This window comes from Anabrus simplex, chromosome 2, assembly GCF_040414725.1.
Source record: "Anabrus simplex isolate iqAnaSimp1 chromosome 2, ASM4041472v1, whole genome shotgun sequence".
In the NCBI taxonomy this organism is placed as follows: Eukaryota; Metazoa; Arthropoda; class Insecta; order Orthoptera; family Tettigoniidae; genus Anabrus; species Anabrus simplex.
The window spans coordinates 857,721,769-857,739,512 of NC_090266.1; the positions used below are offsets into that span (position 1 = coordinate 857,721,769).

The following is a 17,744-nucleotide window of genomic DNA, read 5'->3' on the forward strand; positions in this document are numbered from 1 at the left end:
GCACAATCTTCAGCTTGTGTATAATGCTAAAGATCCTGGAACGTTCCGATCTGGCAGATGGTTAAAAGATTATTCTCCTGATTTGTGCATCACATCTAGATCTGGAAATAATGAAATGACACAACAAAAAGTCAAGTCTTTCCCACACAGCCAGCATAGGCCAGTCACAATTCATTTTGGTACTGAAATTCCATTAGTCACTTCCATACCTCAACCTCGATGGAATTTTCAACTTGCAAACTGGGAACTATTTCAGAAAGTTCTAGATAATTTCGTTCAATGGATTCCTCCAGTACCATCCAATTATGAATGATTTGTGGGTGCGATTAAAGCAAATGCCAGGAAATGTATCCCACGTGGTTTTCGAAAGGAGTACATCCCTGGATGGTCCCAAGAATGTGATGAGTTATATGCCAAATATCAAGAATCTCACAACGATGTGACAGCTGATGACCTCTTGGAAGGTCCGAATAAGAACAGAAGAGAAAAATGGCATAAAACAACGGCAGGACTCAACTTCACCATTCTAGTCGGAAGGCTAATGCTGTTGCATCCAGACTGATGAATATTTCAAAAACTAAAATAGACAAAGAACAGACATGAACTGTGAAGAATGAACTGTACAAAAAGAGGTCCCATCTAAAACCACACCCAGTCTACTCACGTGACTTCTGCATTGAGGAACTTGATAAAGCCTTGAATATGCTAAAGGTAAACAAAGCCGCTGGCTTTGGTGGCATATATCCAGAGTTTCTTAAAGCCATCGGACCAAAAACAAAGATGCGGCTTATTGGATTTTTCAATGAAATTCTGAAAACTGGAAAATTACCGAAGCTTTTCAAACAGGCTCAGATAATTGCCATCCTGAAACCGGGAAAAGATGGAACTGATGCTTCTCATTATCGACCAATATCACTACTCAGCATGACCCATAAGCTACTAGAAAGGCTTATTCTAAATCGCATTCAAGAGGCCATTGATCAAATCATGAAGAAGGAGGCTTTAGGAAACATCAGAGTTGCTGCGACCAGGTCTTAACATTGGCAACTGTAGTAGAAGCTGGATTTCAATGAGGTCTCAAATCAGCTGCAGTTTTCGTGGATCTTACAGCAGCTTGCGACACTGTATGGAGCGAGGGCTTGATGTCCAAATTTATTGAAATCATCCCATGTCAAAAGTTGGCACTTTTAATGAACAACATGCTTTCTGACAGGCGCTTTAAGGTGTTCCTGAATGGGCAAGCTAGCAGGTGGAGGATTCTAAACAATGGCCTGCCTCAGGGGCCAGTTCTGGCCCCCATTTTGTTTAACCTGTATACCCATGACATGCCTTACACAGATTCCATGAAAATCCAATATGCAGACGACCTGGCATTAATTAACCTGAGTAAAGATTTCATGAACTGTGAGAATGTTCTAACTAGTGATCTGGCAAAACTGAGTGATTACTTCCACAAATGGAGACCTCAACCCAACCCAAATACGACTGAGGTTACTGCATTCATCTAAATAATAAAGAAGCCAAAGGAAGCTACATGTGACTTTTGACAGAATGGAAGTACCCCATAACTACAATCCAATATATCTTGGAATCACTCTGGATCAGTCCTTGGCATTCAAACAACAGTGCATCAAGTTATCAAGGAAACTTGGCTCAAGAGTGAATCTACTCCGCAAGATTGCCAGAAGCAGCTGGGGTGCAGACGCTAATACTCTACGTTCTGCTGCACTCGTTCTTGTGTATTCTGCTGGTGAATAATGTGCCCCTGTATGGGAAAACAGTGCTCATACCACTAAGATTGATGTGCAACTCAATGAAACCATGAGGGTTATCACTTGTACTGTTAGATCTACTCCCATACAGTGGCTACCAGTCCTAGCTAATATTGCTCTGCAAGATCTAAGGAGGGAAGCAGCTAAGATAAGCTTGCTCAAGAAGATCACCTCTCATAAGAACTCCCCATTGTATGATGCCCTGCAAGATCCACCAACAACACGTTTTAAATCACGCAAGCCACCCTGAGTTGATTTAGAAGGTATCAATTATTTCAACATGACCTACAAGTGGCAACAACGTTGGAACAAACATCCACCCAACAATGCTCACCTGGTTGAAGATCCTACAAAGAAGGTAGAGGGATTCCAAGTACCTCGCCAAACCTGGTTGAAGCTGAACCGCATTAGAACGGGTCAAGGGAGGTGTGGTCACACTTTAAAGAAATGGGGTTTCCGTTCATCTGCTGCCTGTGACTGTGGAGTGGAGGACCAAACCATACAACAGATTGTTCACGAGCGCCCGCTTCGTGCATTTGACGGTGGTCTGAAGACACTACACCAAGTGACACCATGTGCTCTGGAATGGTTGTCAAATTTGGATATTTCCATTTGATTATTTGTAAACTTTTGTGTACTTGTACAACCATACGATATATATATAGCATCAGTCAAAGGGATGGAGAGGCCTCAGTCAGTCAGTTAGTGAGTCAAATGGATGGTGAACAGTGAGTGAGTCATTGAGAGAGTGAGGCCACAGTTGGTCGGTCAGTCAAAGGGATGGAGAGGCCTCAGTCGGTCAGTTATTGAGTCAAATGGAAGGAGAGACCTCAGTAGGTCAGTTAGTTGAAGATATGGAAGGAGAGACTTGCCATGAAGTCATATGAACGGAGAGACTTGCCATGAAGTCATATGAACGGAGAGACTTGCCATGAAGTCATATGGATGGAGACACTTGCCAAGAAGTGTTGTACTGAGATGATAGTAGTCAGTCATCTGGATAGAGCAGCAGCAGTCACATGGATACTTAGTCATCAGTGAAACAAAAAGGATACATCACCAAATTAGGCTTGATACACCTACAGCAAAACGCCAACTCAAAGGAATACGTTGTTATTACACTCAAAGTGTTGAAGGTACAGTCAAGTGAACCAGTGAGGGATACATTTCTTGTAAGATTTTTAAATGTCCGGTCAAGAAGAATTCAAATTTAATGCCGAGTTTCTTTCAGTTGTAATGTCATAATTTTATATTTTCATCTGATTTATCGCAACAGGTCTTGCTATTTCTTCTATATAATTTAAGAATATATTTTGTTCTATCAAATTAATTAATCATTTTATTTCAAAGGTAGAATTAGATAACCTCAAATTTAATGGGGAAACCGAACAACAATCTCCTTTTCCTAGAACCTATACGGTATGTTGTCAAAAGTAAGCTTATTACCCCACACCCTAGAGATATTCAAGACTCTCATTCTCTTATTGCTGCATTGAGTTGTAGCTGGCGCCCATCAAATAACGTATGTGTAAGTAATCAGGTAAGAACTAAGTGTGAGTACAAGGTCCAACGATTTTTTTATTTTATTAAATGAATATTAATTTTCATATTTTTCATTTAAATTCAGATTTTATATGTTTATAAAGTAAGGAGAAGAGTTTGGAACTTCTCACATGGGCATAGTAACACTTCACAGAAGTCCTCGAAAATTATGTGCAATGCGATATGAATTACCAGTCTATCCAGCCTTAGGGCTGAAGACTGAACATACAACACATAGTTTTGAAAGCAGAAATGCATCAGGCACAATTCGCTATCTGAAGTATCATGAGATATTCTGAAGTGTTAAAATATTCCTTATTTAACATCTAGGACTTAAAATGAGCAACTATCACCTCAAATTCAAACTTCATAAGTTAAATGGTTTAGGAGGATTTAATATTTTTGATTTCAGGTCTTAACCTCCATTTAAGCCCCTGTTGAGTACAATGTTTTAAAATTCTATCTTATTTAACATCTAGGACATAAAATAGCAATCATTACATCAAATGTTAACTTTGTATATCACATGGCGTTAGAATAATGAATATTTTAGTTTTCGGGGTTTGACCCTGGTTTCACTCCATTAGGACTGGAATTTTTCAAAAGTTCAGCAGCTGATAAAAGACAACAGTGTGAGATATTGGATTATTTTTACAAATTATTTATTAATATGACCAACACTCTAATGCACATATACCCGTTCACGTTTTTCCGACCACACTGCACATATATATTTAGCACATCATCATCATCATCATCACCCCTCTCTCTCGTTCAGCTCCTGCAAGGTTGGGATGTTTATGGCATCTTTCCATCTTCCTCTATCCGACCACCATTATTAATCACTAAATGTGTTCTAATCCGTATTTCTTCCAATTTTAGTATTCTTGATCATTTTCAACCACCTTACTCTGGGTCTCCCTTCAATCAATCACTACTGATCTGCATTTAGGGCAGTCGCCCAGGTGGCAGATTCCCTATCTGTTGTTTTCCTAGCCTTTTCTTAAATGATCGCAAAGAAATTGGAAAATTATTGAACATTTCCCTTGGTAAGTTATTCCAATCCCTAACTCCCCTTCCTATAAACGAATATTTGCCCCAATTTGTACGCTTGAATTCCAACTTTATCTTCATATTGTGATCTTTCCTACTTTTAAAGACACCACTCAAGCTTATTCGTCTACTGATGTCCTCCCACGCCATCTCTCTTCTGACAGCTCGGAACATACCATTTATTACAAGTGATGAAAATCATTTTTCGTCCGTATATTCAAAAATGTGTTTGATGATTATAAGAGAGGTAAGATTTACATTTGTTATAAACATGTTCATGAAGTAACTAAAAATCTAATATATTGATAAAAACATATGTAGTTCTTTGTTGAATAGGACTTGTTTGATTGTACTATAGTAAAAGAAGGTGGCTTGAAGCCGTAGTCATTAATAGATGTCTAGATTTTTTAATATCTTTAACCAGATGCCTGGTAAAATAACAAGGTTTATGATAATGACTGAGGATGCCTCACAGTAGGAGGCGAAACATGTCTCATCTGAATAATGTTTTAAAGTAAATGCCAACATCTTGTAATGTATTGAATAGGTGGAAATAAACAAAAAATATTATCCTATATACAGTTTACATACCATTTAATCGAGCAGCTTGTCTCCTTTCTCCCAAATCTTCCCAGCCCAAACTTTGCAACATTTTTGTAACGCTACTCTTTTGTCTGAAATCACCCAGAACAAATCGAGCAGCTTTTCTTTGGATTTTTTCCAGTTCTTGAATCAAGTAATCCTGGTGAGGGTCCCATACACTGGAATCATACTCTTGTGGGGGTCTTACCAGAGACTTACATGCCCTCTCCTTTACATCCTTACTACAACCCCTAAATACCCTCATAACCATGTGCAAAGATCTGTACCCTTTATTAACAATCATATTTATGTGATTACCCCAATGAAGGTCTTTTCTTATATTAACACCTAGGTACTTACAATGATCCCCAAAAGGAACTTTCACCCCATCAACGCAATAATTAAAACTGAGAGGACTTTTCCTATTTGTGAAACTCACAACCTGACTTTTAACCCCGTTTATCATCATACCATTGTCAACCGTCCATCTCACAACACTATCGAGGTCACTCTGCAGCCGCTCACAATCTTGTAACTTATTTATTACTCTGTACAGAATAACATCATCTGCAAACAGCCGTATCTCTGATTCCACTTCTTTACACATATCATTGATATATATAAGAAAACATAAAGGTCCAATAATACTGCCTTGAGGAATTCCCCTCTTAATTATTACAGGGTCAGATAAAGCTTCGCCTACTCTAATTCTCTGAGTTCTATTTTCTAGAAATATAGCAACCCATTCAGTCACTCTTTTTTCTAGTCCAATTGCACTCATTTTTGCCAGTAGTCTTCTATGATCTACCCTATCAAATGCCTTAGATAGGTCAATCGCAATACAGTCCATTTGGCCTCCTGAATCCAGGATATCTGCTATATCTTGCTGAAATCCTACAAGCTGAGCTTCAGTCGAATAACCTTTCCTATCCTCTACTCTACATTTTCCTTTCCTACCTTTTCCTTTCCTCCTAATTCCACACTTCTCAGCAACAGTTCCCTGTTCCTCATCTTCCTTCTGTTGTTCCACCTGCAGTGATTTGTACCAATTTCTCACAGACACCTGTCCGGAATACTGATCTTGAATAGAGCCCTTAGCCTGCAATACCCTTCCCCTTAAAACATTAGACCACCTGTCTTCTACAATTCTCCCCTTTCCTTCCCATCCCTCTTTTGCACCTACTGTATCCTGTACTTGCACTCCTTAGCCATTCTTAATGGAATAATGAAAAGAAAAAAGAAAATAATTTATTCTGTGCACACAAAAAAATTAAAGGAGAGAAATGTCTAGGATAGTACACAAAGGTCACATGACTACAAGGTAATTAATATACTACTGCACTACAACACCCCAACATGATGAAAACTGCCGTTAATTACTGAATACTGAAAGGAATACACAATGAAAAATGAAAATCCAAAACCTCTTTCGAGTCATTCGACCGGGTCAGGGATGGAATGAATGAAGCCCCCGCCTAGCGTGAGGATAGGAATTGTCCTGGCTGCTGGAGCCTGTTGCACTCTTCTGGGGCAATGATTAATGACAGACAGATGAAATGATATTGGAGTGTGTTGATGGAATGAATGAAGACAGGGAAAACCGGAGTACTCGGAGAAAAACCTGTCGAGCCTGCATTTTATCCAGCACAATTCTCACATGGAATGACCGGGATTTGAACCACAAAACTCAGTAGTGAGAGGCTGGTGTGCTTCCACTTGAGCCACGGAGGCTCTCCAAAAGGAATACACAAGAATTACACAATTCTAAACTGCAGTTAAGCCTATCCTAATTACAACTACTGAATTATTTTAAGAGAGTTTCTAGAGATACTTTTACTGCACAAATATTTCACAATAATGGAATAAGCATGCTAATTTCTAATAAGATACTACCAATACACCACAATAATTTTTAAACTACATTCAGATGTATCTTAATTACAATAGGTTATTAGGTTTTAATAATCTCATTCAATATGTTGAGTTATCCTTACACTTCCTCTCTGTTTGCTCCCCACACTTCATTATCATCTGCAAACAGTATTACCCTCGGCTCACTGTCCCTATATTTTTCCTTTGTCTCCTTCACAATTTCATCCATAACCATTAAGAATAACAGTGGTAACAGCACATTTCCTTGTCATAGTCCAGTCTCATTCCAAAACCATTCTGTTCTCTCTTCATGTGTCTGGACACTGCTGCAACAATTTTTATACAATGCTTGCACATATTCTATTGTTTGTTTTCCCAACACTTTGCATACCTTTGCTCTAAATTTGGCTAAATTTGACCAGAAGAAGAGCTAGAATGATAGGACACATCTTAAGACACCCAGGATTTGTGCAGCTGGTTTTTGAAAGAAGGATGTAGGTGGTAAGAACGGTAGGGGTAGACCAACAGATTACAAGAAGATATCTAACAGATTAGAGCAGATGTAGAATGTGGCAGTTATGTAGAAATGAAAAGGTGAGCACAGGATAGGGTGGCATGGAGATCTGCATCAAACCAGTCTATGGACTGATGACTCAAACAACAACAACAACAACAACAACAACAACCACCACCACCACCACCACCACCACCACCACCACCACCACCACCACCACCACCACCACCACCACCTTTGCTCTGAGTATATTATCGTAAGCTTTTTCCAAATCAATGAATTCCATCATCATATCTCTTCTGTATTCCCATTGTCCATTAAATGCCTCATACTGAAGATGGGATCTAGTGATAATCTTCCATTTCAAAAGCCATATTGCTCATCTTGTATTTGTCCTTCCACCTTTCTTCTTATTCGCTTTTCTAGTACTTCCAAATATTTTTGCCAACTGAGAAATTAGTGTGATTCCTCAATAATTATTACATATCTTCTTGTCCCCCTTCTTAAATATGGCTAATATTACTCCTTTACTCCAGTCATTAGGTACTGATTTTTTTTTTTTTAAATACATCTAAATAGCCCATGCAGCCACTGTAGACAAACAGGTCCTGATGCTTTTATCATTTCCATACAAAATTCATCCAATCCTGCTGCTTTCCCCACTTCATTTGACAGCAATATCCACCTCTTCCATTGTGATTTGACCCTCGGATTCCGTCCCTCACACACTACCTCTATCATCTCGTCTACCCCCCTTCTCACATTCTGAAGTTCATCACAATTTTCCATCTTTTCCTAATCTCCTCTGGTTGTGTTATCATCTCAACTTCTTTTCCTTTCACCTTTTGTGTAAAATCTTCCTTTTCTCTTCCCTCATACAAGTCCATATAGCATCCGTTTACCACTATACATATCCCTCCCAACTTTTTATTTTCTTCACATACTACTTTCTTGCACCTACTTTTCATAAGCTGATACTTTCTTCTTCTTGCTTCCATTTTGTCCCTATTCCATAATTGCAATTCTTTATATTTTTCTCTGCTTCCTTTACCCTCTCTTTCCACCATGGGATTGCTTCTACCTTTCACTCTTTCAGATATTCTATCATAAGCATTTTTTTCTGCACAGCTTACAAATGCCCTCTTGAACATGTCCCATTCCACTTCCATACTCTGCACCTCAGTTCTGGGTGTGTTGTTTCAATTCATTTTGGAATTTTGCTTTTACTTCCATAACTTTTAATTTCCATACTTTTATCTTCTCCTCTCTATTTTTTCTAGCACTACTCTATGGTCTCCATCAAAGGCTAATTCTGACATGACTGTTACATCTAACAACTGTCTATGATTTGCTCTTTTCACCAAGAAGTTGTACTAATTGCAAAAAATAAATAAAGCAGGAATTAAAGATTATATTTTGGGGTTGTGTGTGCAAAAAGGGAACCTTTGTTTCAAGAACTCTGTGGTAATGTTGTGAAGAAAACTATGAGAGCACCCAACAGGTGACTAGGCACTTCATTTCTCACGACTCACTGACACCAGAACAAACTCTTGTTTCTGGTGTTCTGCTCTGTCAGAGTGTGTGAGAATTTTCCACCCTCATGTAGGACGATGCGAGATCTGCTCTGTCTTTAAATTCTGCATGTTATTGGTGAATAGGTTCCATTGTTCTGGAAGGATGCTGCGTGCAACTGGGTGGGGGTTATATCTTAAGAGTCTAAAGTTAGCATCCTCCTTTTTCATCTTGGTTCTCAGTCAGGGCTGATGTAACCAGTTCGAGCTCTTGCTCCACAGGGGAGTTCATGCTGATGTTGCGGGAGAATGGGATAAGGTAAATTTTCTTTTCTTTGTAATGTCGCAGATTAACTTGTATCACTCACAGGAAATCTACGGGACAGTCTCACATCTTCAATGACTGAATTTAGTCAAAATAGCACTTTTTAGTGCTACAATATAATTTTGTTGGAGCAACCAAACACATTTTTGTACGTATCATGTAAATTTCCTGAACCATATTGTTTGCCAGTGTCTGGTAGTACGTTCTAATGTAGTTGATAAAAAAAGAAAATGCTGCCACCTTACGGCAATTAGTAACGCTTTTAAAATTCCCCTCATTTTCTTTTTTTATCACCTGAATTGGAACATACCACCAGAGACTGGCAAACAATGTGTCTCAGGAAATTTACATGACACGTACAGAGAGATATATACAAAAAAAGTTTGGTTGCTCCAACAAAATTATATTGTAGCACTGAAAAGTGCTATTTCGACTAAATTCAATCAGTGAAGATATGAGGCTGCCCCGTAGATTTCCTGCAAGTGATACAAGTTAATCTGCGACATTACAAAGAAAAGAAAATTTACCTTATCCCATTATCCCACAACATCAGCATGAACTCCCCTGTGGAGCAAGAGCTCGAACTGGTTACATCAGCCCTGACTGAGAACCAAGATGAGAAAGGAAGATGCCAACTTTTGCGATATATTTTCAGCCTTGTTGTCAATTCCCAGGATATTCATAATTTGGTTCTTATCTACGCTCCATTACTTTCTTTTCCTCTTAATATGTTGTTCTCAAGCTTATGGGAAGGTTAAATGTGGTATCATCTTCACCTGCCTGCGAGCACAGCTGTCAGTTTGATTAGGTTGCCTTATTAACTTCCAAGGGTTTTAAAGGTAGGATTATGAGTAATTTATTTAAATAATTTTGTGAGTGTTGGTGTGCACTCAGTTTCAAATGTGTCTTCCTTAATTTCTTTGGGCTATCTACATTTTTACATCAATTTCTGAAAGTAAGTTACGTTAAGTGAAGTTACGTTATGATAATTTTATTAAGTGTTATGAAGTTATTTTTAATAAATTGTAAGAAACATGATTGCCTGTGTTCAAGAGTGTAAGTGTCCCCAGTTCATGTTCCTGGTAGGGTCGTCCAGCACCATCCACATCCTGTTGTCCATCTGTTCGTATCGCCTACAGTTGTCCTTGTATTTCTGTGGGGTTTTTTTTATTGTTGTTGTTTTTTTTTTTACAAGCTGCTTTACATTGCACCGACACAGATAGGTCTTATGGTGATGATGGGAATTGGAAAGGGCTAGGAGTGGGAAGGAAGTGGACATGGCCTTAATTAAGGTAGATTAGGGGCCAATGACCTAGATGTTAGGCCCCTTTAAACAACCAGCATCAACATCATCATCAATTAAGGTAGAGCCCCAACATCCACCTGGTGTGAAAATGGGAAGCTAAGGAAAACCATCTTCAGGGCTGCCGGCAGTGGGGTTCAAACCCACTATATCCAGAATGCAAGCTCACCGCTGTGCGCCCCTAACCACACAGCCTCGGATTTATGTATTTTGTTTATCTTTTCCTTTTGTTTGCTTATTCTTGTTTTTTTAATGTGTATAATGTCAATGTGTGCTACATCACAACATTACCACACAGTTCTTAAAACAAAGATGACCTTTTTGCACATGCAACCCCAAAATATTATCTTTAAAATTACTTTTTTTTTTTTTTTTTTTTTTTTTTTTTTTTTTTTTTTTTTTTTTTTTTTTTTTACAATTGGTACAACTTTTTGGTAAACCTCCATGGTTCAGGTGACAGCACGCCAGCCTCTCATCACTGTGTTCCGTGGTTCAAATTCCGGTCACTCCATGTGAGATTTGTGCTGGACAAAGCAGAGGCAGGACAGGTTTTTCTCCAGGTACTCCAGTTTTCTCTGTCAACTTTCATTCCAACGACACTTTCCAATATCATTTCATTTCATCTGTCAGTCATTAATCATTGCCTTAGAGGCTTCAGCAGCCGGCACAATTCCTTTTTTTTTTTTTTGGTTGCTATTTTTGCTTCACGTCGCACCGACACAGATAGGTCTTATGGCGACGATGGGGTAGGAAAGGCTTAGGAATTGGAAGGAAGCGGCCGTGGCCTTAATTAAGGTACAGCCCCAGCATTTGCCTGGTGTGAAAATGGGAAACCATGGAAAACCATCTTCAGGGCTGCTGACGGTGGGGCTTGAACCCACTATCTCCCAATTACTGGATACTGGCTACACTTAAGTGACTACAGCTATCGAGCTCGGTACAATTCCTATCCTCGTCGCTATATGGGGGTTTCATTCATTCCATTCCTGACCTGGTCGAATGACTGGAAACAGGGTGAGAATTTTCATTTTCACAACTTGTTGGTGAAAAGAGCAAATTGTAGACAGTTGTTAGATGTAACAGCCTTGCATTCTTCATATTTTTCACTGCTTCCTTTACACTCTCATTCCACCATGGTGTCTGTTATCTTTCACTGTTTCAGCTATTCTGCCATAAGCACTCTCTGCACAGCTTATAAATGTCTTCTTGAATATGTCTCGTTCAACTTCCACACTCTCCATCTCAGTTCTGGGTATGTGTTGTCTCAATTCATTTTGGTCTTTTTCTTTAACTTCTACACTGACTGACAGAGCAAATGCAACACCAAGAAGGAGTGGTCAGAACTTTATGCCAATTGCAGGGTAGACTGACATCACTGAGGTATGCTCATGATGTGAAATGCGCCGCTGTGCTGCGCACGTAGCGAACGATAAATGGGACACGGCGTTGGCAAATGGCCCACTTCGTACCGTGATTTCTCAGCCGACAGTCATTGTAGAACGTGTTGTCGTGTGCCACAGGACACGTGTATAGCTAAGAATGCCAGGCCGCCGTCAACGGAGGCATTTCCAGCAGACAGACGACTTTACGAGGGGTATGGTGATCGGGCTGAGAAGGGCAGGTTCGTCGCTTCGTCAAATCGCAGCCGATACCCATAGGGATGTGTCCACGGTGCAGCGCCTGTGGCGAAGATGGTTGGCGCAGGGACATGTGGCACGTGCGAGGGGTCCAGGCGCAGCCCGAGTGACGTCAGCACGCGAGGATCGGCGCATCCGCCGCCAAGCGGTGGCAGCCCCGCACGCCACGTCAACCGCCATTCTTCAGCATGTGCAAGACACCCTGGCTGTTCCAATATCGACCAGAACAATTTCCCGTCGATTGGTTGAAGGAGGCCTGCACTCCCGGCGTCCGCTCAGAAGACTACCATTGACTCCACAGCATAGACATGCACGCCTGGCATGGTGCCGGGCTAGAGCGACTTGGATGAGGGAATGGCGGAACGTCGTATTCTCCAATGAGTCACGCTTCTGTTCTGTCAGTGATAGTCACCGCAGACGAGTGTGGCGTCGGCGTGGAGAAAGGTCAAATCCGGCAGTAACTGTGGAGCGCCCTACCGCTAGACAACGCGGCATCATGGTTTGGGGTGCTATTGCGTATGATTCCACGTCACCTCTAGTGCGTATTCAAGGCACGTTAAATGCCCACCGCTACGTGCAGCATGTGCTGCGGCCGGTGGCACTCCCGTACCTTCAGGGGCTGCCCAATGCTCTGTTTCAGCAGGATAATGCCCGCCCACACACTGCTCGCATCTCCCAACAGGCTCTACGAGGTGTACAGATGCTTCCGTGGCCAGCGTACTCTCCGGATCTCTCACCAATCGAACACGTGTGGGATCTCATTGGACGCCGTTTGCAAACTCTGCCCCAGCCTCGTACGGACGACTAACTGTGGCAAATGGTTGACAGAGAATGGAGAACCATCCCTCAGGACACCATCCACACTCTTATTGACTCTGTACCTCGACGTGTTTCTGCGTGCATCGCCGCTCGCGGTGGTCCTACATCCTACTGAGTCGATGCCATGCGCATTGTGTAACCTGCATATCGGTTTGAAATAAACATCAATTATTCTTCCGTGCCGACTCTGTTTTTTCCCCAACTTTCATCCCTTTCGAACCACTCCTCCTTGGTGTTGCATTTGCTCTGTCAGTCAGTGTATATCTTTTAATTTCCATACTTAGATTTTCTCTCTCTCTTATCTCTTTCATTCTCACTGTTTTTCCAACTTTCATTTTTCCTACCGCTACTCTATTGTCTCCATCAAAGGCTACTTCTGGCAAGACTGTTACGTCTAACAACTGTCTACGAATTGCTCTTTCCACCAAGAAGTAACCAATTACTGTCTTTGTCCTTCGGTTTCTCCATCGGTATCTTGTAATGTTTCAACTATTCTTCCGGAACCATGTATTGCCCATATTAACCTATTTCTCAAACAAGAATCCACCAAATTCTCTCCCTCGTTTTTTCCTCTTTCCATAACCAAAACGTAAAATAATAATTTTATTTGGTTTACGTCTCACTAACTTCTTTCACGTTTTTTGGAGACTTCGTGTTGCCAAAAATTTGTCCCGCAGGAGTTCTTTTACAATTTCGACCTGTGCAGGTTATTGTAAATAAAGAATTTTTGTGAATAAATTAATTCCATCCCCTTGTCTACAGAGATTAAACAGCCAAAGTAGGGGACTGCCAGTAGGGGTGAAGTACAGTTGGGACTTCAACGGCCCTGGGACTGCTACGGTAGCTGTAAAGGCCCTTCAAGAAGTCTGAAAAATGGTGGCAAAAGGGGCTCTGGTTAAGGCGCAACAGGTTGTTATGCACGTTAGGTACCAAAATGGGTTTTAAAAAAAAGGCAATGTAAATTTAAATCTTATAGCAGTTGTATAGTAACTTGAAGTGATTCCACAAATGTATATGAGTCGATTATGTGTGTAAGTACAGAAGATATTATGAGTATAATTTTTACATAACATAAATTTATTAAGGATGAGCTGTGTGATTAACAGAAAAATTGCTAATGTAAATTGTAGCCTATAATACTATATTTAAGGAAAATGTCTTCTTTTCTTTTTTTAATTTAAAATGTAGTGCTTGAGAACAATGTATTTTTGTGTATCATATACCACAGAGGTAGACATCTCATTTGCAAATAAAGTTAATTTGATTGAAAAGAAAGTCTGTTAATAACTGCGATTTGTTTCCCAGCTCAATGTGATGTGGTGAAGTTAACTGTGGTCAAGAATTTCTTATTCAAGAATTTCTTGGGAGTTTCTCTAATGATGGACGCCATATTGCATTTTGATATTTTGTAAAAAGACCTCGACAATGTTGTAAGATAGACAGCAGGCAATGGTATGATGATAAATGGGGTTAAAAATCAGGTTGTGAGTTTCACTAATAGCAAAAGTCCTCGCAGTTTTAATTACTGCGTTGATGGGGGTGAAAGTTCCTCATGGGGATCACTGTAAGTACCTAGGTGTTAATATAAGGAAAGATCTTCATTGGGGTAATCACATAAATGGTATTGTAAATAAAGGGTAGAGATCTCTGCACATGGTTATGCGGGTATTTAGGGGTTGCAATAAGGATGTATAGGAGATGGCATATAAATCTCTGGTAAGACTCCAACCAGAGTATGGTTCGAGTGTATGGGACCCTCACCAGGATTACTTGATTCGAGAACTGGAAAAAATCCAAAGAAAAGCAGCTCGATTTGTTCTGGGTGATTTCTGGCAAAAGAGTAACATTACAATAAAGTTGCAAAATTGGAGCTGGGAAGACTTGGGAGAAAGGAGACGAGCTGCTCGACTAATTGGTATGTTGCAGGTTATAAATTTCATTTTTTGTCTGTATTAAAGATCTACTTGTGATACAAATTCTTATAATTTTATTAAATACCACCTATTCAATACAATTATGACATAATAAAAACTTACATATTTATTAAGTTGTTGTTATGGTACATGTTTCGCTCCTTTTTCGTGAGCATCATCAGCCAATCATCATTTACTTAAGGTTATATAAGATCATGAATCTATTCTATTGGATTAAATTATGCTTGTAAACTTGATTGACAAGTCTTATAATACTGTTTACAAGTCATATAACAATAAAATTCTGTCTTTAAGTTAAAACATATTTGTCTAAAATCTATCTAAGTCTAACATTTTATTGACGAAACTCATCTGGTGAACATCCTTTAAAATTATTTTTAAAAACCCTCTGAGATCTGGCTAATTATTGATTCAATGTTGCTCGACTTGTATGGTTGCCGTTGAAACTTCGTTGACTATATTAACAATTTTCTACAGTTGATAATTGCCTATGTTATGAACATTTAACTTATTCTCGATGTTGCAGGAGTAACATTTGTACAAAATGTATTGGCATTAATTTATGTTGTCAATACGAGAATATTGTTTATGATCAAACTTGTTGCTGAATAAACACTTTATAATGTGAGGTAGAATTTGAATGGTTCTCGTATGTTCCAAATTGGACTTGTTGGTATATCTGCAATGAAAGATAAAAAATATATGTTTAGGGTTTTGATTATAATTCTGTATAAATTTCTTATTGAAAGAACTGTCACTTACTTTTCTTTCTGCTGCGTAATTGTCTAGTGTTAGTCCTAGCCTCTTGAGAACTACTTGTTGTTCTGTTTGCACTCCTTGTATTATATGAGCGAGTGTGGATGAGTTTACGCTTTGACAGGGAGTGGGAAGGGGAAGTGAAGGTAGGTGGTGCATTGATAGCTACAGTAGACTGTGGAGGGGATTGCCTAGGAGAAGGAGGAGTTGAGTTTGTTTGCGTCAATAAGCCATTAACTTTTGTCGGATTAAAATGTTTATAGAATTTATGTACATCAGATTTATGCATTTGTATTAATTCCGGTAATTGTACTAAGATATCTCAAACGTGTAAATGCAGCAAAACACAAGAAACACTCTGCAATGGGAGCACACATGCAAGAAACTGGACACAGTTTTACAACTACTGAAAGGGATTTAAGAATTTTAAGAAGAGTAGAAAAAGGAAAAGAAATGATAGAATTGGAAAACATATATTCATTTAGATCAGCAAAACAACAAAAATAAAAACCTAAATGATGAAATTGAAATAAAGAACCCCATCTTAGTACAGCGCCTCAACCGTCTGAGCTACTCAGCCCAGCTAACCAAAAAGTCCAATTACTTCCTCTATTCCTTTTCTGTTGCATACCAGCATATTGTTCCTGAAACATGTATGATAGAATAAATAATTTTCAATCACTAAAAGTACCACCACTGACTTAAAGTCTTCCATGACAGTCACTTCCAGATCGTTTATTTCTCTCTCCAGTATCTCCAGGAATCTGTCCATATCAACTTCTTTGCAGTGAGTCTGGGGTGCATACACATGGATGAAATCCCTTACTCCATTCTCTGTCCTTGATTATTCTATCATTTACGTAGCCCACTTTATCGACATACTTATCTAAGATCTTGTTTGTTATTATCCCCACTACAATAGAGTGTACCTCTTCCTCAATTTCTTCCTTCCTTTTCCCCTCCACTTAACTCACTCAATTCCATCAAGCTAAATTCTCCTTCCCCATCAAATCAATCACTTGTTCTGACTTTTCAGTCAGTGACATAAGTTTGATTATAGCTTCGAAACATTCTCTACTGTTTGCCCACTTCCCACAGTTCTCCCAGCATAAGAATTGTACATCGCTTCAGGAAATGCCCTGGCCTTTTCTGAGGCTGATTTAAAAGTGCCATTTTAATTTTAGACTGTTATTAAAATGGCCATTTTAGAGCTACTGCCAGCAGGTAATCAGGGTGCTACTAACATGGAGTATGAACGCCTTTTGCAGCCGCCCCTAACCTGGGATCAGATGCTACTCGATGGGTTCCAGTGTCATTCCCTACACTGAGGGTACCATTACCCCATCTAAGGACACTCATCCGCCCGAAACCCTTGGTCACCTTAGGGGGATTGGGTTATTTACCGCCACAGGACACTTGGTGTTGAGATGCTGCCTGTACAGTCTACTCATTACTGTAGCAGCACAATTGGCGATACAAGCCTTCTTCTTCTTTTGCTGCCGCTTTTTCTCACACCTGTGGGGTCATGGGTGCGTACTGCGTCGCACATGTGGATTTGGCCCTGTTTTACGGCCGGATGCCCTTCCCGACGCCAACCCTATACGGAGGGATGTAATCACTATTGCGTGTTTTTGTGGTGGTTGGTAGTGTAGTGTGTTGGCTGAATATGATGAAGAGAGTGTTGGGACGGACACATACACCCAATCCCTGAGCCAGAAGAATTAATCAGAAGTGATTAAAATCCCCGTCCCGGCCGGGAATCGAACCTCTGAAACGAAGGCCAGTATGCTGACCATACAGCCAACAAGTCGGATAATTTGTAAGACAAGCCTATTTACCAGATATATGAACAAAATCTTTAAATTGTCCAAAATATGATGTTAAAAGCCAAATAAGTACCCACATCAAAATGCTTTTATATATATTTTTAAATACTCAGAAATCAATGCAAAAGCTTCAGAAAGACACATCCTAGAAATATACTACATCCCTTCGACTACTGTACTGGTCTTAAAAGAGAAAATGGAGTAAAAAAAATTAGCCAGTAAATCTGCTGGCATAGTTCTGACTGCCAATGACTGCATCAGGATTTCATCACCCAACCCTGAGCCCAGAAGGTGAGCA

The 17,744-nt window shown here is 39.8% G+C and overlaps 1 protein-coding gene across 1 annotated transcript in view; it reads right to left on the minus strand.

Moving 5' to 3' along the window:
• Nucleotides 1-17,744, minus strand: part of Coa8 (Cytochrome c oxidase assembly factor 8) — a 66,008-nt gene that overhangs the window by 7,955 nt on the left and 40,309 nt on the right. The window lies entirely within an intron of this gene.